Consider the following 25,957-nt stretch of genomic DNA (forward strand, 5'->3'; position numbering starts at 1 on the left):
TATAGAACACCATATATACATATATATTCGCAAACCGAATACCTTGTGGAATACCTTCAAGTGAATAAGGTTTTACTTAAGTAAGAAACCTCGGGCATATGTCATCGAATTGATGTTATCATCACATTCGTTGTTTTGAATGCATGATTCAGTTTGACAAAGGGAGTTTGAGGCACCCTTATGTTGTAGTCGCAGTCTTATGAGACTTATGCGACTGTTAGAACTCCTTGGCGAGTCCTGTTGCGGGCAATGGCCCCACCTTGCGAAATGAGCTCACTTGTAGTTGCGATACATGGTTTACGAACCTTGGCACAGCTTCCGAGTCACGCCTTACCGTGAAAATTGTTTCTAACTGTCCCATCATAGCATGCAATGTCTGTATTGACACTTGACTAGTTCTCGCACTTGTGACTTGGTGCACATACGTGTCCATCAGTATCTGCATACAATTCACGATGTCACATCAATAACTTTATGTTCTGTGATGCGTACCTCTTCTGGTTGCCATCACTATCCTTGGTGGTTCTTTCGGGACCAAACCCATTTGGTCTAGGGGATTTGGTCCCAGTAGTGTGCGGGATAGGGGACAATACAGTTTGATGGTTCGTCTCCTTCTTCAGTTGAACCCTTATGGGGTGTTACCACCTTGTCTCGGGTGTTGCCGCAGTTCGGTGGCACAGCCCAAACCGGGCAGGCCGGTCTGCGCTTAATGTCTTTTACATTAGTGTGGTTGGTAAGGCTGCCGACGTCTTTGGGAACTGTTCCAACATAGTTGTTCGATTCTTCCTTCCTGTTTGTCTCATTCTCCAATTTTGTCAGAGGGCTCTGGACTCCAGCCTATGGGGCTGCATTTATACCTACGACTCACAACCTGATGAACATGCTATCTAGGTCTGTACCGTTGTCTAGACTAGCGGGCCACGTAGGTTCGCATAGTAGTATCACCTTTATGGTGTTTTGGAGACTTCAATTTCGAGTTGTGCGATTGCAACACTTTGGCTGCAATCTACTTGGTGGTACTGCCACCTTTGGGCAAGAGTTTGGCCCTTGTTACAACCAAATTGGGTTGTTGCTGCTGCGGTTTCGGTGCAGCAGGTGTTCAGGCTTCGTTCCTGTAGCTTCGAAGTTTTTCGCATGCGGTAGCTAGTTGACTAGCCGTACTTTCCCATTGCACGACGTAGCTGCCACTTTATCCTTTTACACCGACGGTCTCTATCGCCCTCTGGATGACAACAATTGAGTAGTTAAATATGTATTTTGTTATGCAGGCAATGTTAAGCTAAATGTACTGGAGTAGCACTCTCCATTATGTGTGGTTCGCCAGATGTAAAGCATATGAATGCTTTTGTGCGATACGATTCCCTGTAACCATGTGCGTATTAGTTTGCACAAGATTAGATCATCCGAATGCTTTGGGTTCGATGATTCAAACCATGTGTCTCCTCCTTCTTGTTCATGACACTTGGCTTTTGCACACACTTCGAGGTACTTATCCCTCGTTGGGTAGCTATGGGTTTTACGAGACTTGAGTGTTCGTACGACTATACTTGATCTATCCATGTCGTAGAACTCCTTGGCGAGTTTTTTGAGCTATAGGCTCACCTTGCGAGATGAGCTTGCTTATATTAAAGATACATGCTTTGTATGTTGTCTTGATTTGTTCGAGAGCGGTTTTACCGTGGCCACATGTTTCTATCTGTCTCATCGTGAGGCACGTTGTTCTGCAATGTTGCATTAGCTTGATTGTGTACTTATCGTAGTCGGCACATGCATGACTACTTGCACTTGAGGTATACTCGCTTAGATCGTACTATTTCCTTAAAGTATGGTACTTGTTCACACTTGATTGTTCAGTACACACTCGTGCTGTTTTGCCTTGTTGTGGATATGCGAGTGCCAATGTTAATGTTTTAGAGACAATGCTTATGTAATAAAATATTGATGAAAGATCATATGCATATGAATATGTATTTGCTTGTACACTTAATTGTCTCTCAGAAGTGATATATGCAATGCCTCTTTGTTTATACTTGTGCAAAAGATAGAATCATGTGATATTCTTACACTTTGCACTTGGCACATCCTGACACAGTTATTGAGTAGAACGTACCCTGAGGAGGTACATTGCTTGAGGCTTTGGTAAGCGCACCACATGCCCTTACTTCATGAAATGAAAAGACTGAACACCATAGGGTATGAATAATGATATGACTTGATATGGGCTCAGTTGGAGTCTTCGGGCAGTGGCCTTTTTGTTGTACGGACTCTTGTGTGATATACCCTAAAACAGAAATGAATAATATGGTGTTATGACTGCTTTCACGAGCAGTGTGCTCTGTTGGCTGCGTGAGGGTGAGCACATGAATGGGCAGGCCAAGTCCTCGTTTTGCGTACCCTGCGGGGACCATGAGGCAGATTCCTCATTGTGAGGTATGACTGAACATGAGCCTTAAGAAAGATAAACCTGCTTCACCCCATTCACAAAACGGTTCACCTTGAGAGAGGGTGGATGGTACAACCCTGAGTGACTTGTCGTTACTACGACACGTGTTTTGACAAGAGTCGTAGCGCCCTTTGGCCTCCAGTCACTCAGAGTTAGGGAGGTCGAGGTTACCTTTTTAGGACCTCACTACTGCAGTAGTATGGATTGCAATACTTGCCTATGCAAGTATTTTCTCCTAGCCATGTGCTGCTCGCATGAGGTTGAACTCGGTCTATAGCTTCCCCGGTTACCACACTAGAATTTAATAACAGATGTCGGGTGCATGTCTCACAGAATGCAAGGTTCATTCGCGTACCCGAAAGAGTAATCAGAAGAACTTAAAGACTAACCAATCAGCTGACTTACTGTAGTTGTACTTTACTTGTTCTGTAGTCTGTGCTTCAGTTGCCATTCTTGTTCAGTTGTTACGTTGGTTGCCTTGTCGTTTAGTACTTGGTACAGTTTGTTACGGCCTCTTGTGCGTGCTTTACAGTTAATTCAGTTGTTACTATAGTTGCTTGCTGTTGGTACTCATTACAGTTCAGATTGCTATTTTAGTTACTGGTTGTACGTTTACTTTAGTTACTGGCTCGTTTCCAGCACTTGTTACGGTTGCTACAGTTCGTACCTTTTAGTTGACTTGTACTTATCCCCCTCGTACTTACCTGATACTATTCACAACACATTTGATTATTTATGTTCCTTGATGCATGCTTTACCAATTGATATGGATTGTGAAATGAAGTAGCGTAGTTACTGTTCATGAATTCCTGCTAGTTACTTCCACTTATAGTTTTGTACTCTTGCTCGTGCTGTAACTGCTTAATTATAGTAAATATGCATGCCATGTATGTCATGTATAGCTTCGCTTCATTTTCCACACTTTGGTATTTTGAGTTTGGTTTGTCTCACCAGCTCGAAAGAGTACTGACCCCGTTTTATGGGGATACAGGTTGCTTAGGCGTGCAATGGAGCTCTATGTGTTGCAGCAGACTCTGGACCCACACTTCTGACACTTGCTAGATCTTGGCAGTTTTGGTTTTTGTATAAGGGAAATGAGATTTGTACACTTTGTAAATGTATTAAATAAAAAGCTATTTCCTTTTTCTGTTGTTCTCTTCTGTGACCCGCCCAGAGTTTCCAGTTGTCCTCCCCTTTCGGTTTTCCGCACTTGTGCCCTTTGGTTTTAAAAAAAAAAAATATTCCTAAAAATCCAAAGGTTTTTCCAAGTAGAAATTCTGGGGTGTTACAATTAGAGTGGTGATTCTCTAATGAAGGTTGTTGGAGTGGTGATTCTCCAGCAATGCCGTTAGAGTGGTGATTTTCTAACGATGCCGCTAGGGTGGTGATTCCCTAACGATGCCGCTAGGGTGGTGATTCCCTAACGATGCCATTAGAGTGGTGATTCTCTAATGAGAGTTGTTGGAGTGGTGATTCTCCAGCAATGCCGTTAAGTGGTGATTCCCTAACGATGTCATTAGAGGGGTGATTCTCTAATGAAGGTTGTTGGAGTGGTGATTCTCCAGCAATGCTGTTAGAGTGGTGATTCTCTAACGATGCCGCTAGGGTGGTGATTCCCTAACGATGCCATTAGAATGGTGATTCTCTAATGAAGGTTGTTGGAGTGGTGATTCTCCGGCAATGCCGTTAGAGTGGTGATTCTCTAACAATGTCGTTAGGGTGGTGATTCCCTAACGATGCCATTAGAGTGGTGATTCTCTAAAGAAGGTTGTTGGAGTGGTGATTCTTCAGCAATGTCGTTAGCGTGGTGATTCTCTAACGATGCCATTAGGGTGGCGATTCCCTAATGAGGTTGTTGAAATGGTGATTCTTCAACAATATCGTTAGAGTGGTGATTCTCTAACAATGTCATTAGAATGATGATTCTCAAATGAAGTGGTGATTCTTCAACAATGCTTTTAGATTGATGATCTTCTAACGATGTCATTCGAGTGATGACTCTTTCTTTATGATATCGAAGTGGTAATTCTCCGGATAGTGTGTTAGAGAGGAAGTTCTCTAACGTGGGTCATCTAGAATGGTGATTTGTCAACCTTAGACACATATAGGAATGATTAAATAACTATAAATTTTTTTAACGGCCTTAGGATACATATATACATGATTGAATTACTATGATTTTTTTTAAAAACCAAATAATACATATTTGCATGTTTGAATTACTATGAAATATTTTTGACAGCCTTAGAACACATATATGCAACTTTGAATCCCTCTAAAATTTTTTTTGACAGCCTTAGAACACACATATGCATGATTAAATCACCATAAAAAAATTTTGTCAACGATAGAACACATATATGCAAAGATTGAATCACTATGAATTTTTTTTGACACCTTAGAACACATGTATGCATGATTGAATCACTATGATTTTTTTTTGACAACCTTAAAGGACATATATGCGTGATTAAATCACTATGAATTTCTTTAGACAATGTTAGAACACATATATGCATGATTGGAACACTATAATTTTTTTTTGACAGCTTTAGAACACAAATATGCATGATTGAATGACTATGAATTTTTTTTAAAGACTTAGAACACATATATTAATGATTGTGTCGCGATGAATTTTTTTTGACAGCCTTAGAACACATATATGCAAGATTGAATCACATTGAAATTTTTTTGACAGCCTTAGAACATATATATGCGTGTTTGAAATTTTTTTGACAGCCTTAGAACACATATATGCATGATTGAGTCAATATGATTTTTTTTTACAACCTTAGGATGTATATCTGCATGATTGAATCACCATAAAAATTTTCGACAACCTTAGAACACATATATGCATGATTGAATCACTATGAAATTTTTTTGATAGCCTTAGAACACATATATCCAAGATTGAATCACAATAAAAAATTTTTGAGAGCCTTAAAATAGATATATGCTAGATTGAAATTTTTTTGAGAGCCTTAGAACACATATATACATGAATGAATCACTAAGAATTTTTTTTACAGCCTTATAACACATATATGCATGATTAAAACACTATGAATTTTTTTGACAATCTTAGAACACATATATGCCTGATTCAATCATAAAGGATTTTTTTTGACGGCCTTAGAACACATATATGCACGATTGTATCACAATGAAATTTTTTTGGCAGCTTTAGAACACATACATGCCTGATTAAATGACTATAAAAATTTTTTGACAACCAAAGAACACATATATGCATGATTCAATAACTAGATTTTTTTACCGTATTAGAATATATATATGCTTGATTGAATCACTACAAATTTTTTTGACAGCATTAGAACACATGTCTGCTCGATTGAATCATTATGAACTTTTTTTGATTGCCTTAGAACACACAAGAATGATTGAATCACTCTGAAATATTTCTAACAGCTTTAGAACACATATATGCTGGATTGAATCACTATAAATTTTTTTTGACAACCTTAGAACACATATATGAATGATTGAATCACTATGATTTTTTTTTAAACATTAGAACACATATATACATGATTGAATATCACTATTAAAAAATTTTGACAGCCTAAGAATAGATATGTGCATGATTGAGTCACTATGAAATTTTTTTCATAGACATAGAACACATATATGCATGATTCAATCACTATGAATTTTTTTTGCCTGACCTAGAACACTTATATGCATGATAGAATCACTATAAAGCTTTTTGACATCCTTAAAACATATATATGCATGATTAAATCACTATGAATTTTTTTTGATAGCCTTAGAACACATATGTGCATGATTGAATCACAATAAAAAATTTTTGACAACGTTATTACACATATATACATGATTGAATCACAATGAATTGTTTTTGACAGCCTTATATCACATATATGCATGATTAAGTCATTATGAAATTTTTTTTATAGCCTTAGAACACATATATGCATGATTGAATCAACACGAAATTTTTTTGACAGCCTTAGAACACATATATGCATCATTGAATCACAACAAATTTTTTTTACAGCACTAGAACACATATATGCATGATTGGATCACTATAATTTTTTTTTGACAGCTATAGAGCACATATATGCATGATTAAAAGACTGTGATTATTTTTTGACAGCCTTAGAACACATATATGGAAGATTGAATCACAATGAAATTTTTTTGACAACCTTAGAACACAAATATACATGATTGATTTTTTTTTACAGTGTTAGAACACATATATTAATGATTTATTGATAATGAATTTTTTTTGACAACCGTAGGACACATATATGCATGATTAAATCACCATAAATTTTTTTTGACAGCCTTAGATCACATATATAAATGATTGAATCACTATAAATTTTTTTTTATAGCCTTAGAACACATATACGCAAGATTGAATCACCTTGAAATTTTTTTGAGAGCCTTAGAATAAATATATGCTAGACTGAATTTTTTTTAGAGCCATAGAACACATATATACATGAATAAATCACTAAGATTTTTTTTGACAGCCTTAGAACACATATATGCATGATTGAATCACTATCATTTTTTTTGACGAACTCAGAACACATATATGCCTGATTGAATCATAAAGAAATTTTTTTGACAGCTTTAGAACACATATATGCAATTTTGAATCACAATAATTTTTTTTTGACAATTTTGGAACACATATATGCATGATTAAATGACAGATTTTTTTTTTACAACTATAGAACACATATATGGATGATTAAATCACTATTTTTTTTTATCGCATTAGAACATATATATGCATTATTCAATCACTATGATTTTTTTTTAAAGCCTTAGAACACATATATGCATGATTGAGTCACTATGAATTTTTTTTGACAGCCACAGAACAAATATATGCATGATTGAATCTGTACAAATTTTTTTGACAGCATTGGAACAGATGTATGCATGATTGAATCATAATTTTTTTTTGACAACCTTAGAACATATATATACAAGATTGAATCAGATTAATTTTTTTTATAGCCTTAGAACACATATGTGCACGATTAAAAGACTATGAATATTTTTTGACAACCTTAAAACACATATATGCATTATTCAATCACTATGAAATTTTTTTGACAGCCTTAGAACACATATATGTTTGGTTGAATCACTATAAACTTTTTTTGACAACCTTAGAACACATGTCTGCAAGATTGAACCATTATGATTTTTTTTTATTAACATAAAACACATATATACATGATTGAATCATTATGAAATATTTTTGATAGCCTTAGAACAAGTATTTGCATGATTGAATCACTATGATTTTTTTGACAGCTTTGGAAAACATATATGTTGATTAAATCGCTATTGAATTTTTTTGATACCTTAGAACATATATATGCATGATTCAATCATAATAAATTTTTTTTGCTAAACTTGGAACACAAATACGCATGATAGAATCACTATAAAGCTTTTTGACATCCTTCGAACACATATATGCATGACTAAATCACTATAAATTTTTTTTTATAGCCTTAGAACACATATATGCATGATTGAATCACTATGAAATTTTTTTGACGACGTTAGAACACATGTATGAATGATTGAATCAGAATGAAATTTTTTTCACAGCCTTCGAACACATATATGCATGATTGAATCACTATGAAATTTTTTTGACAGCCTTACAACTCATATATGCTTGACTGAATCACTAGGATTTTTTTTTGAGTGCCTTGAAACATATATATGCATGATTGAATCACTATGATATCTTTTTGACAATCTTAGAACACATATATGCATGATTGAATCACTATGAATTTTTTTTGACAGCATTAGAACACATATATGCATGATTGTAACACTAGATTTTTTTTTGACAACTTTAGAACACATATATGCAAGATTTAATCACTTTGATTTTTTTTTGACATCCTTACAACACATATATGCTTGATTGAATCACAATGACATTTTTTTGACAACCTTAGAAAACATATATGCATGATTGAATCACTAAGAAATTTTTTTTGACAGCCTTATAACATATATATGCATGATTGAAATTTTTTTTCTGACTACCTTAGAACAGATATGTGCATGATTAAATCAATATGAATTTTTGTTTTACAACCTTAGGACGCATATATGCATGATTGAATCACCATAAAAATTTTTTTGACAGCCTTAGAACACATATATGCATGATTGAATCACTTTGTTTTTTTTTTAGCTTTAGAATACATATATTCAAGATTGATTTAATTTGAAAATTTTTAGACAACCTAGGAATACAAATATTCAAGATTGAAATCTTTTTGACAGCCGTAGAACATATATATGCACGATTGAATCACTATAATTTTTTTTGACTACCTTAGAACACATATATGCTTGATTGAATCTCTATAATTTTTTTTTTGAGAAACTTAGAATACATTTATGCTTGATTGAATCACAATGAAATTTTTTTGACAACCTTAGAACACATATATGCATTATTAAAAGAGTATTAGTTTTTTTTGACAGCCTTAGAACACATATATGCAAGATTGAATTACAATGAAATTTTTTTGACAACCTTAAACCCAGATATACATGATTGAATTTTTTTTGATAGCCTTAGAATACATATATTAATTATTCAATGATAATGAATATTTTTTGAAAACCTTAGGACACATATATGCATGATTGATTCACCATAAAAAAAATTTGACAGCCTTAGAACACATATATTAATGATTAAATCACTATGAAATTTTTTTTATGGCCTTAGAACTTATAGCAAGACTGAATCACTATGATTTTTTTTTTAGAGCCTTAGAATACATATATGCTAGATTGAATTTTTTTTAGAGCCTTAGAACACATTTATACATGAATGAATCACTAAGAAATTTTTTTAACACACTTAGAACACATATATGCATGATTGAATCACTATCTATTTTTTTTTGACGAACTTAGAACACATATATGGCTGATTGAATCATAAAGAATTTTTTTTGACAGCCTTAGAACACATATATGCATGATTGAATCACTATGAAAATGTTTTGGCAGATTTAGAACACATATTTGCATGATTAAATGACTATTTTTTTTTTACAACTATAGAACACATATATGCATGATTAAATCACTATTTTTTTATCGCATTTGAACATATATACGCATTATTCAATTACTATAAAATCTTTTTGACAGCATTAGAACAGATATATGCATGATTGAGTCACTATGAAATTTTTTTGACAGCCTTAGAACAAATATATGCATGATTGAATCACTACAAATTTTTTTGACAGCATTAGAACACATATATGCATGATTGAATCACTATAAAATTTTTTTGACAACCATAGTGCACATGTATGCAAGATTGAATCACTATGAATTTTTTTTGACAGCCTTAGAACATATATACGCATGATTGAATCACTATAATTTTTTTTTGAAAACATTAGAACAAATATGCATGATTGAATCACTATAAAAAAATTTTGACAGCCTTAGAACACTTATATTAATGATTGAATCACTATACAAATTTTTTGATAGCCTTAGAACATATATATGCTTGATTGAGTCACTATGAATTTTTTTTTATAGCCTTAGAACATATATATGCATGATTGAATCACCATGATTTTTTTTTGCCAGCCTTAGAAGACTTATATGCACGAAACAATCATTATAAAGCTTTTTGAGATCCTTAGAACATATATATGCATGATTAAATCAGTATGAATTTTTTTTTAACAACCATATAACACATATATGCAAGATTGAATCACTATGAAATTTTTTTGAGAGGCTTAGAATACAAATTGGCAAGATTGAAAATTTTTTGAGAGCCTTAGAACACATATATGCATGATTGATACACTATAAGTTTTTTTTGACAGCCTTAGAACACATATATGCATGATTGAATCACTATGTATTTTTTTTGACAGCCTTAGAAAACATATTCGCATGATTGAATCACTATGATTTTTTTTTTACAGCATTAGAAAACACATATATGCTTGATTGAATCACTATAAATTTTTTTGACAGCCTTAGAACACATATATGCAGGATTCAATGACTATAAAATTTTTTTGACAACCTTAAAACATGTATATATATGATTGAATCACTATAAATTTTTTTTAACCGCATTAGAACATATATATATGCATGATTGAATCACTATAAATTTTTTTGACAGCCTTAGAACACATATATGCATGTTTGAATCACTTTAAAATGTGTTTGATAGCCTCAGAACACATATATGCATGATTGAATCACTATGATTTTTTTTTACCACCTTAGAACATATATATGCATGATTGAAGCACTAGGATTTTTTTTGACAGCATTAGAACACATATATGCATGATTGAATTACTATTTTTTTTTCGATAGCCTTAGAGCACATATATGCATGATTAAGTGACTATAAATTTTTTTTGACAACCTTAAAACACATATATGCAGGATTGAATCACTATATATATATATGCACGATTCAATAACTAGAAATATTTTTTGACAGCCTTAGAACACATATATGCAAGATTGAATCACATAAAAATTTGTTTCACAGCCTTAGAACACATATATGTATGATTGAATCACCATAAATTTTTTTACAACATTAGAACACATGCATGAATGATTGAATCACTATACATTTTTTTTGACAACCTTAGAATGCATATATGCATGATTGAATCACTATGAAAAATTTTTTATAGACCTAGAACACATATATGCATGATTGAATTACTATTCTTTTTTTTTTATAGCCTTATAACATATATATGCATGATTGAAACACTATAAAATTCTGTTGTCAACCTTAGACACATATAGGAATGATTAAATAACTATAATTTTTTTTTACAGCCTTAGGACACATATATACATGATTGAATTACTATGATTTTTTTTTAACAACCATATAATACATATTTGCTTGATTGAATCATAATGAAACTTTTTTGATGGCGTTAGAACACATATATGCATGTTTGAATTACTATGAAATATTTTTGACAGACTTAAAACATATATATGCAACTTTGAATCCCTATAAAAAAATTTTTGACAGCCTTAGAACACATATATGCATGATTGAATCACCATAATTTTTTTTTGACAACCATAGAACACATATATGCAAAGATTGAATCACTATGAAATTTTGTTGACACCTTAGAACACATGTATGCATGATTGAATCACTATGAAATTTTTTTGACAACCTTAGAAGACATATATGTGTGATTAAATCACTATGAATTTCTTTTGACAATGTTAGAACACATATATGCATGATTGGAACACTATGATTTTTTTTGACAGCTTTAGAACCCAAATATGCATGGTTGAATGACTGATTTTTTTTAAAGACTTAGAACTCATATATTAATGATTGTGTCGCGATGAATTTTTTTTGACAGCCTTAGAACACATATATGCAAGATTGAATCACAATAATTTTTTTTTGACAACCTTAGAACATATATATGTGTGTTTGAAATTATTTTGATAGCCTTAGAACACATATATGCATGACTGAGTCAATATGATTTTTTTGAGAACCTTAGGACGTATATCTGCATGATTGAATCACCATAAAATTTTTTGACAACCTTAAAATACATATATGCATGATTGAATCACTATGAATTTTTTTTTATAGCCTTAGAACACATAATATCCAAGATTCAAACACAATGATTTTTTTTGAGAGCCTTAGAATACATATATGCCAGATTGATATTTTTTTAGAGCCTTAGAACATATATATACATGAATGAATCACTAAGAATTTTTTTTACAGGCTTATAACACATATATGCATGATTAAAAACTATGAATTTTTTGACAATCTTAGAACACATATATGCCTGAATCAATCATAAAGGATTTTTTTTTACGGCCTTAGAACACATATATGCATGATTGTATCACAATGAAATTTTTTTGACTGCTTTAGAACACATACATGCATGATTAAATGACTAAATTTTTTTTGACAACCAAAGAACACATATATGCATGATTAACTAGCTATTTTTTTTACCATATTAGAATATATATATGCTTGATTGAATCACTACATTTTTTTTTTGACAGCATTAGAACACATATATGCAACATTAAATCACTATAATTTTTTTTGACAACCTTAGAACACATGTCTACTCGATTGAATCATTGTGAATTTTTTTTGATTGCCTTAGAACATACAAGAATGATTGAATCACTATGAAATATTTTTAACAACCTTAGAACACATATATGCCAGATTGAATCACTATAAATTTTTTTTGACAGCTTTAGAACACATATATGAATGATTGAATCACTGTGATTTTTTTTTAAAACATTAGAATACATATATACATGATTGAATTACGATAATTTTTTTTTGACAACCTTAGAACACATATATGCAATATTGAATCACTATAAAAGATTTTGGACAGCCTTTGAACACATATTTGCATGATTGAGTTACTATGAAATTTTTTTCATAGACTTAGAACATATATATGCATGATTCAATCACTATGAAAATTTTTTGACAACCTTGGAACACATATGTGCATGATTAAATCACAAAGATTTTTTTTTGACAATGTTATGACACATATACACATGATTAAATCACAATGAATTGTTTTTTATTGCCTTATATCACATATATGCATGATTAAGTCATTATGAATTTTTTTTACTGCATTAGAACATATATATGCATGATTGAATCACAACGAAACTTTTTTGACAGCCTTAGAACACATATATGCATCATTGAATCACTATAAAATTTTTTTGACAACATTAGAACACATATATGCATGATTTGATCATTATAGATTTTTTTTGACAGCCTTAGAGAACATATATGCATGATTTAAAGACTATGATTGTTTTTTGACAGCCTTAGAACACATATATGCAAGATTGAATCAAAATGAATTTTTTTGACAACCTTAGAACACAGATATACATGATTGAAATTTTTTTGACACTGTTAGAACACATATATTAATGATTTATTGATAATGAAATTTTTTTGACAACCTTAGGACCCATATATGCATGATTAAATCACCATAAAATTTTTTTGACAGCCTTATATCACATATATTAATGATTGAATCACTATAATTTTTTTTTGATAGCCTTAGAACACATATATGCAAGACTGAATCACTTTGAAATTTTTTTGAGAGCCTTAGAATACATATGTGCTAGATTGAAATTTTTTTCGAGCCTTAGAACACATATATACATGAATGAATCACTAAGATTTTTTTTTGACAACCTTAGAACACATATATGCATGATTGAATCACTACCAATTTTTTTGACAAACTTAGAACACATATATGCCTGATTGAATCATAAAGAAAATTTTTCGACAACCTTAGAACACATATATGCATGATTTAATCACACTAATTTTTTTATGACAATTTTGGAACACATATATGCATGATTAAATGACTGATTTTTTTCTTACAACTATAGAACACATATATGGATGATTAAATCACTATTTTTTTTTAATCGCATTAGAACATATATATGTATTATTAAATCACTATGAAATGTTTTTGAAAGCTTTAGAACACATATATGCACGATTGAATCACTGTGAATTTTTTTTTATAGCTATAGAATAAATATATGCATGATTCAATCTGTACAAATTTTTTTGACAGCATTCTAACGCATATAAGCATGATTGAATCATAAAATATTTTTTTTGACAACCTTAGAACATATATATGCAAGATTGAATCAGATTAAATTTTTTTTAATAGCCTTAGAACACATATATGCATGATTAAATGACTATGAATATTTTTTGACAACCTTAGAACACATATATGCATGGTTTATTCACTATAAATTTTTTTTGACAGCCTTAGAGCACAGATATGTTTGATTGAATCACTATAAATTTTTTTTGACAACATTAGAACACATGTCTGCAGGATGGAACCATTATGAATTTTTTTTTTATTGCCTTAGAACATATATATGCATGATTGAATCACTATGAAATATTTTTGACAGCCTTAGAATAAATATTTGCATGATTCAATCACTATGAATTTTTTTTTACAGCTTTGGAAAACATATAAGCTAGATTGAATCGCTATGGAATTTTTTTGATACCTTAGAACACATATATGCATGATTCAATCATAATAAAACTTTTTTGCTAGGCTTGGAACACAAATACGCATGATAGAATCACTATAAAGCCTTTTGACATCCTTCGAACACATATATGCATGACTAAATCACTATAATTTTTTTTATAGCCTTAGAACACATATATGCATGATTGAATCAATATGAAATTTTTTTGATGACGTTAGAACACATATATGAATGATTGAATCAGAATGATTTTTTTTTTACAGCCTTAGAACACATATATGCATGATTGAATCACAATGAAATTTTTGTGACAGCCTTACAACTCATATATGCTTGACTGAATCACTAGGATTTTTTTTTGAGAGCCTTAGAACACATATATGCATGATTGAATCGATATGATTTTTTTTGACAACCTTAGAACACATATATGCATGATTGAATCACTATGATTTTTTTTTGACAGCATTAGAACACATATGTATGATTGTAACACTAGATTTTTTTTTTGACAACTTTAGAACACATATATGAAAGATTTAATCCCTTTGATTTTTTTTTGATATCCTTACAACACATATATGATTGATTGAATCACAGTGACATTTTTTTGGGAGCCTTAGAAAAATATATGCCTGATTGAATCACTAAGAAATTTTTTTGGGCTGCCTTATAACATATATATGCATGATTGAAAATTTTCTGACAACCTTAGAACACATATATGCATGATTAAATCAATTTGAATTTTTGTTTTACAACTTTAGGACACATATATGCATGATTGAATCACCTTAATTTTTTTTTATAGCATTAGAACACATATATGCATGATTGAATCACTATGGCTTTTTTTGGAGCCTTATAACACATATATTCAAGATTGACTTTGATTGAAAATTTTTAGACAACCTAGGAATACAAATATGCAAGATTGAAATTTTTTTGACAGCCTTAGAACATATATATGCATGATTGAATCAATATAAAAATTTTTTTGACTACCTTAGGACACATATATGCTTGATTGAATCTCTATAATTTTTTTTTGAGAAACTTAGAATACATTTATGCATGATTGAATCACAATGAAATTTTTCTGACTAACTTAGAACACATATATGCATGATTAAATCAATATGAATTTTTGTTTTACAACTTTAGGACACATATATGCATGATTGAATCACCTTAAATTTTTTTTTGACAACATTAGAACACATATATGCATGATTGAATCACTATGGGTTTTTTTAGAGCCTTAGAACACATATATTCAAAATTGATTTAGATTGAAAATTTTTAGACAACCTAGGAATACAAATATGCAAGATTGAAATTTTTTTGACAGCCTTAGAAGATATATATGCATGATTGAATCACTATAAATTTTTTTGACTACCTTAGGACACATATATGCTTGATTGAATCTCTATAATTTTTTTTTGAGAAACTAAGAATACATTTATGTATGATTGAATCACAATGACATTTTTTTGACAGCCTTAGAACACATATATTGAAGATTGAATCACAATGAATTTTTTTTGACAACCTTTGAACACAGATATACATGATTGGAATTGGTTTTGACAGCCTTAGAACACATATATTAATGATTAAATCACTATGAAATTTTTTTGATAGCCTTAGAACACATAGCAAAATTGAATCACTATGATTTTTTTTTAGAGCCTTAGAATACATATATGCTAGATTGAATTTTTTTTAGAGCCTTAGAACACATATATACACGAATGAATCACTAAGAATTTTTTTTAACACACTTAGAACACATATATGCATGATTGAATCACTATTAATTTTTGTTGACGAAGTTAGAACACATATATGCATGATTGAATCACAATGTTTTTTTTTATAGATTTAGAACACATATATGCATGATTAAATGACTAATTTTTTTTTACAACTATAGAATACATATATGCATGATTAAATCACTATTTTTTTTATCGCATTAGAACATATATATGAATTATTCAATCACTATGAAATCTTTTTGACAGCCTTAGAACACATATATGCATGATTGAATCACTATGAAAATTTTTTGACAGCCTAGGAACAAATATATGTATGATTGAATCACTATAAATTTTTTTTACAGCATTAGAACACATATATGCATGATTGAATCACTATAAATTTTTTTTGACAACCTTAGAGCACATGTCTGCACGATTGAATCACTATGAAATATTTTTGAAAGACTTAGGACACGTATATGCAAGATTGAATCACTATGAATTTTTTTTGACAGCCTTAGAACATATATACACATGATTGAATCACTATAAATTTTTTTGACTACCTTAGGACACATATATGCTTGATTGAATCTCTATAATTTTTTTTTGAGAAACTAAGAATACATTTATGCATGATTGAATCACAATGACATTTTTTTGACAGCCCTAGAACACATATATTGAAGATTGAATCACAATGAAATTTTTTTGACAACCTTTGAACACAGATATACATGATTGAAATTGGTTTTGACAGCCTTAGAAAACATATATTAATGATTAAATCACTATGAAATTTTTTTGATAGCCTTAGAACACATAGCAAAATTGAATCACTATGATTTTTTTTTAGAGCCTTAGAATACATATATGCTAGATTGAATTTTTTTTAGAGCCTTAGAACACATATATACATGAATGAATCACTAAGAATTCTTTTTAACACACTTAGAACACATATATGCATCATTGAATCACTATTAATTTTTGTTGACGAACTTAGAACACATATATGCCTGATTGAATCATAAAGAAATTTTTTTGATAGCCTTAGAACACATATATGCATGATTGAATCACAATGATTTTTTTTTGACAGATTTAGAACACATATATGCATGATTAAATGACTATTTTTTTTTACAACTATAGAATACATATATGCATGATTAAATCACTATTTTTTTTATCGCATTAGAACATATATATGAATTATTCAATCACTATGAAATCTTTTTGACAGCCTTAGAACACATATATGCATGATTGAATCACTATGAAATTTTTTTGACAGCCTTAGAACAAATATATGTATGATTGAATCACTATAAATTTTTTTGACAGCATTAGAACACATATATGCATGATTGAATCACTATAATTTTTTTTTGACAACCTTAGAGCACATGTCTGCACGATTGAATCACTATGAAATATTTTTTAAAGACTTAGGACACGTATATGCAAGATTGAATCACTATGAATTTTTTTTGACAGCCTTAAAACATATATACACATGATTGAATCACTATGAATTTTTTTCATAACATTAGAACAAATATGCATGATTGAATCACTATAAATTTTTTTTGACAGCCTTAGAACACTTATATTAATGATTGAATCACTATACAAACTTTTTGACAGCCTTAGAACATATATATGCTTGATTGAGTCACTATGAATTTTTTTGGCAGCCTTAGAACACATATATACATGATTGAATCACCATGAATTTTTTTTGCCAGCCTTAAAAGACTTATGTGCACAAAACAATCATTATAAAGCTTTTTGAGATACTTAGAACATATATATGCATGATTAAATCACTATGAATTTTTTTTTACTGCCTTAGAACACATATATGCATGATTGAATCACTATGAAATTTTTTTGACAACGTTATAACATATATATGCATGATTGAATCAAAATAATTTTTTTTTTAAAGCCTAAGAATACATATATTCGTGATTGAGTCACTATGAAATTTTTTGATAGCCTTAGAACACATATATGCATGATTTAATCACTCTGAATTTTTTTTGATAACCTTAGACGACATATATGGATGATTGAGTCAGTATGAAATTTTTCTGACAGCTTTATAACACATATATGCATGATTGAAAATCCATGAATTTTTTTTGACAACCTTATAACACATATATGCATGATTGAATCACTAGGAATTTTTTTTGACAACGCTTGAACACATATATGCAAGATTGAATCAGAATGAAATTTTTTTGACAGCCTTAGAACACATATATTCGTAATTGAATCACGATGAAATTTTTTTGATTGCCTTAAAACTCATATACGCATGATTGAGTCACTATGAATTTTTTTTGACAGTCCAAGAACACATATATGCATGATTGAATCACTATAAATTTTTTTTTATAGCATTAGAACACACATTTGTATGATTAAATCTCTATAAAATTTTTGACAACCTCAGAACACATATATGCAAGATTGAATCATCTTGAATTTTTTTTGCCAACCTTAGATCACATATAGACTTGATTGATTCACTATGAATTTTTTTGGATAGCTTTAGTATACATATGTGCATGATTGAAGCACTATGAAATTTTTTTGACAGCATTAGAACACATATATGCCTGATTGAATCACTATAATTTTTTTTAACAACCTTAGAACACATATATGGATGGCTGGAATCACTATGATTTTTTTTTTGACAACCTTAGAAAACATATCTGCCTGATTTTGTCATTATGATTTTTTTTTTACAGCATTGGAACAAATATATTCATGATTGAATCCTTATGAATTCTTTTTGACAACCCTAGAACACATATATACATGATTGAATCACTATAATTTTTTTTCGACAACCTCATAACACATATATGCAAGTTTAAATCACTATGAATTTTTTTTGAAAACCTTAAAACACATATATGCAAGATTGAATCATAGTGAAATTTGTTTGACAACCTTAAAACACATATATGATTTATTGAATCACTATGTAATTTTTTTGACAGCCTTATATCATATATATACATGATTGAATCACTATTAAATTTTTTGGACAACCTTAGTTAACATATATGCATTATTGATTTACATAAAAAATTTTTGATAGCCTTAGAACACATATATGCATGACTGAATCACAATAAAATTTTTTGACTGCCAAAGAACACATATATATAAGATTCAATCACTATAAAGTTTTTTTGAGAGCCTTAGAATACATATAAGCAAGATTGATTTTTTTTTTACAGCCTTAGAATACATATAAGCAAGATTGATTTTTTTTTTACAGCCTTAGAACACATATATGCATGATTGAATAATAAATGAATTTTTTTGACAAACTTAGAACACATATATGCATGATTGAATAATAAATGAATTTTTTTGACTGCCTTAGAACACATATATGCATGATTGAATCATAAAGAAAATTTTTTGACAGCCTTAGAACACATATATGCAAGAATAAATCACTATGAATTTTTTTTACTGCGTTAGAATATATATATGCTTGATTGAATCACTACAAATTTTTTTGACCACATTAAAACATATATATATGCACGATTTAATCACTCTGATTCTTTTTTGACATTCTTAGAACACATATATGCATGGTTGAATCACTATGAAATTTGTTAGACAACCTTAGAAAACATATATGCCTGATTGAATCACTATAATTGTTTTTGACAGAATTAGAACACATGTATAAATGATTGAATCACTATAATTTTTTTTGACAACCTTAGAACGCAAATATGCATGATTAAATCACTATGAAATTTTTTTAAAGCCTTAGAACACATATATTCAAGATTGAATCACAATGATTTTTTTTTGACAACCTGAGACATATATTTGTTTGATTAAATGACTATCAAAATTTTTGGACAGCCTTAGAACACATATATGGATGATTGAATTACTATGATTTTTTTTAACAACCATAGAATACATATATGCTTGATTGAATCATTATGATTTTTTTGTCAGCCTTAGAACACTTATATGCATGATTGAATCACTATGAAGTATTTTTGACAGCCTTAGAACACATATATGCAAGATTGAATGACTATAAATTTTTTTGACAATCTTAGAACACATATATGCAAAGATTGAATCACTATGATTTTTTTTTGACATCCTTAGAATACATATATGCATGATTGAATAACTATGAAATTTGTTTGACAACCTTAGAACGCATATATACATGATTGAATCACTCTGAAATTTTATTGACTATGTTAGAACACATATATGCTTGATTGAGTCACTATGATTTTTTTTTTGACAGCCTAAGAACACACATATGCATGATTGAATGACTATGATTTTTTTTTGAAATCCTTATAACACATATTTGATGATTGTATCACTATATTTTTTTTGAAAGCCTTAGAACACATATATGCGTGATTGAATCACTGTGAAATTCTTTTGACAATCATAGAACACATATATGCATGATTGAATCACCATGAATTTTTTTTTACAGCATTAGAACCCAAATATGCAAGATTGAATCACTATAAAAAAATTTTTGACAACCTTATAACACATATATGCATGATTCAATCACTATAAATTTTTTTGACAGCCTAAGAACACATATATGCATGATTGATTCACTTTGAATTTTTTTGACAACTTTAGAACACATATATGCATGATTGAATCACTATGAATTTTTTTTGATAGCATTAGAACAAATATATTCATGATTGAATCACAAGAAATTTTTTTTGACAACCTCAGAACACATATATGCATGATTGAATCATTATAATTTTTTTTTTACATCCTGAGAACACGTATTTGCGGGATTGAATCATTGTGATTTTTTTTGGACATCCTCAGAGAACATATATTTATGATTGATTCATTATGAATTTTTTTGACAGCATTAGAACACATATATGCATGATTAAATCAGTATAATTTTTTTTTTACAACCTTAGAACACATATATGCAAAGATTGAATCACTCTAACATTTTTTTGGCAGCCTTAAAACACATATATGCAAAGATTGAATCACTATAACATTTTTTGGACAACCTTAGGAAAGATATATGCAATATTGAATTACATAAAAAAAATTTTACAGCCTTAGAACTCATATATGCATGATTGAATCACTTTAATTTTTTTTGACAGCCATATAAAACATAAATGCAAGATTGAATCACTATAAAACTTTTTTGAGAGCGTAAGAATACATATAAGCAAGATTGAAATTTTTTTGATAGCCTTAGAAAATATATATGCATGATTGAATCACTATGATTTTTTTTTGACAGCCCAAGAACACATATATGCGTGATTGAATAATTATGAATTTATTTTGACAGCCTTAGAACACATATATGCATGATTAAATCACTATAAAATTTTGTTGACAACGTTAGAACACATATATGCAAAGATTGAATCGCTATAACATTTTTTGGACAACCTTAGGAAACATATATGCGTTATTGAATTACAAAAATTTTTTTTGACAGCCTTAGAACACATATATGCATGATTGAATCAATATAATTTTTTTTCACAGCCATAGAACACATATATGCAAGATTGAATCACTATAATTTTTGTTTGAGAGCCTTAGAATACATATAAGCAAGATTGAAATTTTTTTGATAGCCTTAGAATATACATATGCATGATTGAATCACTATGAATTTTTTTTTACAGCCTTAGATCACATATATGCAAGATTGAATAACTATTAATTTTTTTTGACAACCTTAGAACACATATATGCATGATTGAATCACTACAAAATTTTTTTGACCACATGAGAATATATATATATATATATATATATGCTTGACAGCCTTAGAACATATATATGAGTGGTTGAATCACTATGAAATTTTTTAGACAACCTTAGAACACATATATGCATGATGGAATCACTATAATTTTTTTTGGGTGCATTTGAACACATGTATGAATGATTGAATCACTATAAATTTTTTTTGACAACCTTAGAACGCATATGTGCATGATTAAATCACTATGAATTTTTTTTAAAGCCTTAGAACACATATATTTATGATTGAATCACGATTTTTTTTTATTGCCTTATAACACATATATGCATGATTGGCTCACTATGAATTTTTTTTGACAACCTTAGTTGTATATTTGCCTCATTAAATGACTATAAATTTTTTTGACAGCCTTAGAACACTTATATGCATGATTGAATTACTATGATTTTTTTTTAACAACCACAAAATACATATATGCTTGATTGAATCATTATGAATTTTTTTTGACAGCTTTAGAACACTTATATGCATGATTAAATCACTATGAAATATTTTTGACAGCCTTAGAACACATATATGCAAGATTGAATCACTATAAATTTTTTATGACAACCTTAGAACACGTATATGCAAAGATTGAATCACTATGATTTTTTTTTGACAGCCTTAAAACACATATATGCAAGATTGAATAACTATGATTTTTTTTTGACAACCTTAGAACACACATATGCATGATTGAAAGACTATGATGTTTTTTTTAAATCCTTAGAACACATATATGCATGATTGTATCACTATAATGTTTTTTTGAAAGCATTAGAACACATATATGCATGATTGAATCACCATAATTTTTTTTTGACAGCCTTAGAACATGTATATGCAAGATTGAATCACTATGAAATTTTCTTGACAGGTTAGAACATATATACGGACAATTGAATCACTGTGAAATTCTTTTGACTACCATAGAATACATATATGCATAATTGGATCACCCTAAATTTTTTTTGACAGCATTAGATCGCAAGTATGCAAGATTGAATCACTGTAAAAAAAATTTTGAGAACCTTATAACACATGTATGCGTGATTCAATCACTATAAATTTTTTTTGACAGCCTAAGAACACATATATCCATGATTGAATCACTATGATTTTTTTTTGACAACCTTAGAACACATATATATATGATTGTATCACTATGAATTTTTTTGTGACAACTTTAGAACACATATATGTATGATTGAATTATTATAATTGTTTTTTTACAGCCTGAGAACACATATATTCAGGATTGAATCATTACGAATTTTTTTTGACATCCTTAGAACACATATATGCATGATTGAATCATTGTGACATTTTTTTGACAAGCTTAGAACACATATATGCATGATTGAATCACTATAAATTTTTTTGAACAACCTTAGAACACATATATTCAAAGATTGAATCACTATAACATTTTTTTGACAGCCTTAGAACACACATATGCAAAGATTGAATCACTATAACATTTTTTGGACAACCGTAGGAAACATATATGCATTATTGAATTACATAAATTTTTTTTGACAGCCATATAACACATATATTTATGATTGAATCACTATAAATTTTTTTGACAGCCATACAACACATATATGCAAGATTCAATCACTATAATTTTTTTTTGAGAGCCTTAGAATACATATAAGCAAGATTGAAATTTTTTTGATAGCCTTAGAATATTTATATGCATGATTGAATCACTATGAAATTTTTTTAACAACCATAGAACACATATAGGCATGATTGAATTGCTATCAATTTTTTTTTACAAACTTTGAACACATATATACATGATTGAATCATACTGATTTTTTTTTACAGCCTTAGAACACATATATGCATGATTGAATCACAATGGAATTTTTTTGACAGCCTTAGAACATATATATGCTTGATTAAATGACTATAATTTTTTTTTGACAACCTTAGAACACATATATGCATGGTTGAATCACTATAAAATTATTTTGACCACATTAGAACATATATATATATATGCACGATTCAATCACTCTGATTCTTTTTTGACAGCCTTAGAACACATATATGCATGGTTGAATCACTATGAAATTTGTTAGACTGCCTTAGAACACATATATGCATGATTGAATCACTATAAATTTTTTTTGACAACCTCAGAACACATAGATTGAATCACTATAAAAAAATTTTGACAACCTTAAAACACATATATGCATGATTGGATCACTATATATTTTTTAGACAGCCTTAGAACACGTATATGAATCATTGAATCTCTATGAATTTTTTTTGACAGCCTTAGAACGTATATATGCTTTATTGAATCACTATTAATTTTTTTGACAGGCTTAGAACACATATCTACATTATGATTGTTTTTTGACAATGTTAAAACACATATATGCATGATTGAATCAGTATGATTTTTTTTTTGACGGACTTAGAAAATATATATGCATAATTAAATCACTATGAATTTTTTTTTAGCCTTAGAACACATATATGCATGATTGAGTCACTGTGAAATTTTTTTGACAGCCATAGAATACATATATAAATGATTCAATCACTATAAATTTTTTTTGACAACCTTGGAACACATATATGCAAGATTGAATCCCCATGATTTTTTTTGACAGACTTAGAACACATATATGTTTGAATGATTCACTACGAAATTTTTTGGACTACGTTAAAATACATATGTGCATGATTTAATCAATATAATGTTTTTTTGACAGCCTTAGAAGACATATAGGCATGATTGAATCACTATGATTTTTTTTTTACTACATTAGAACACATATATGCTTGATTGAATCTCTATAAAAAATTTTATAGCCTTAGAACACATATATGCATGTTTGAATCACTATGAAATTTTTTCGGCCACCCTTAGAACACATATATGCATGATTTTATCGGTATGATTTTTTTTGACAGCATTAGAACAAATATATGCATGATTTTATCACCATGAATTTTTGTTGATAGCATTTATACAAATATATGAATGATTGAATCCCTAGGATTTTATTTGACAACCTTAGAACACATATATGAAAGATTGAATCACTATGATTTTTTTTGAAGACCTCAAAACACATAGTTGCATGATTGAATCACAACAAAAAAATTTTGACAGCCTTGGAACACATATATGAATCATTGAATCTCTATGAATTTTTTTTGACAGCCTTAGAAAATATATATGCAGGACTGAATCACTATTAATTTTTTTAGACAACCTAAGGAAACACATATGCTTGATTTAATCACCATAAAAAAAATTGACTGCCTTAGAACACATATATGCATGATTGAATCACTATAAATTTTTTTAACAGCCATATAACACATACATGCAAGATTGAATGACTATGAAATTTTTTTGAGAGCCTTAGAGTACAAATTGGCAAGATTGAATTTATTTTTACAGCCTTAGAACGCATATATGCATGATTGAATCTCTATCAAATTTTTTTGACAAACTTAGAACACATATATGCATGATTGAATAATAATGAATTTTTTTGACTGCCTTAGAACACATATATGCATGATTGAATCATAAAGAAAAATTTTTGACAGCCTTAGAACACATATATGCATGATTGAATCACTATGAATTTTTTTTTACAGCATTAGAACACACATATATGCATGATTGAATCACTATAAATTTTTTTGACAGCCTTAGAACACATATAT

Source organism: Nuphar pumila, chromosome 16, assembly GCF_984573655.1.
Source record: "Nuphar pumila chromosome 16, dmNupPumi1.hap1.1, whole genome shotgun sequence".
NCBI lineage: Eukaryota > Viridiplantae > Streptophyta > Magnoliopsida > Nymphaeales > Nymphaeaceae > Nuphar > Nuphar pumila.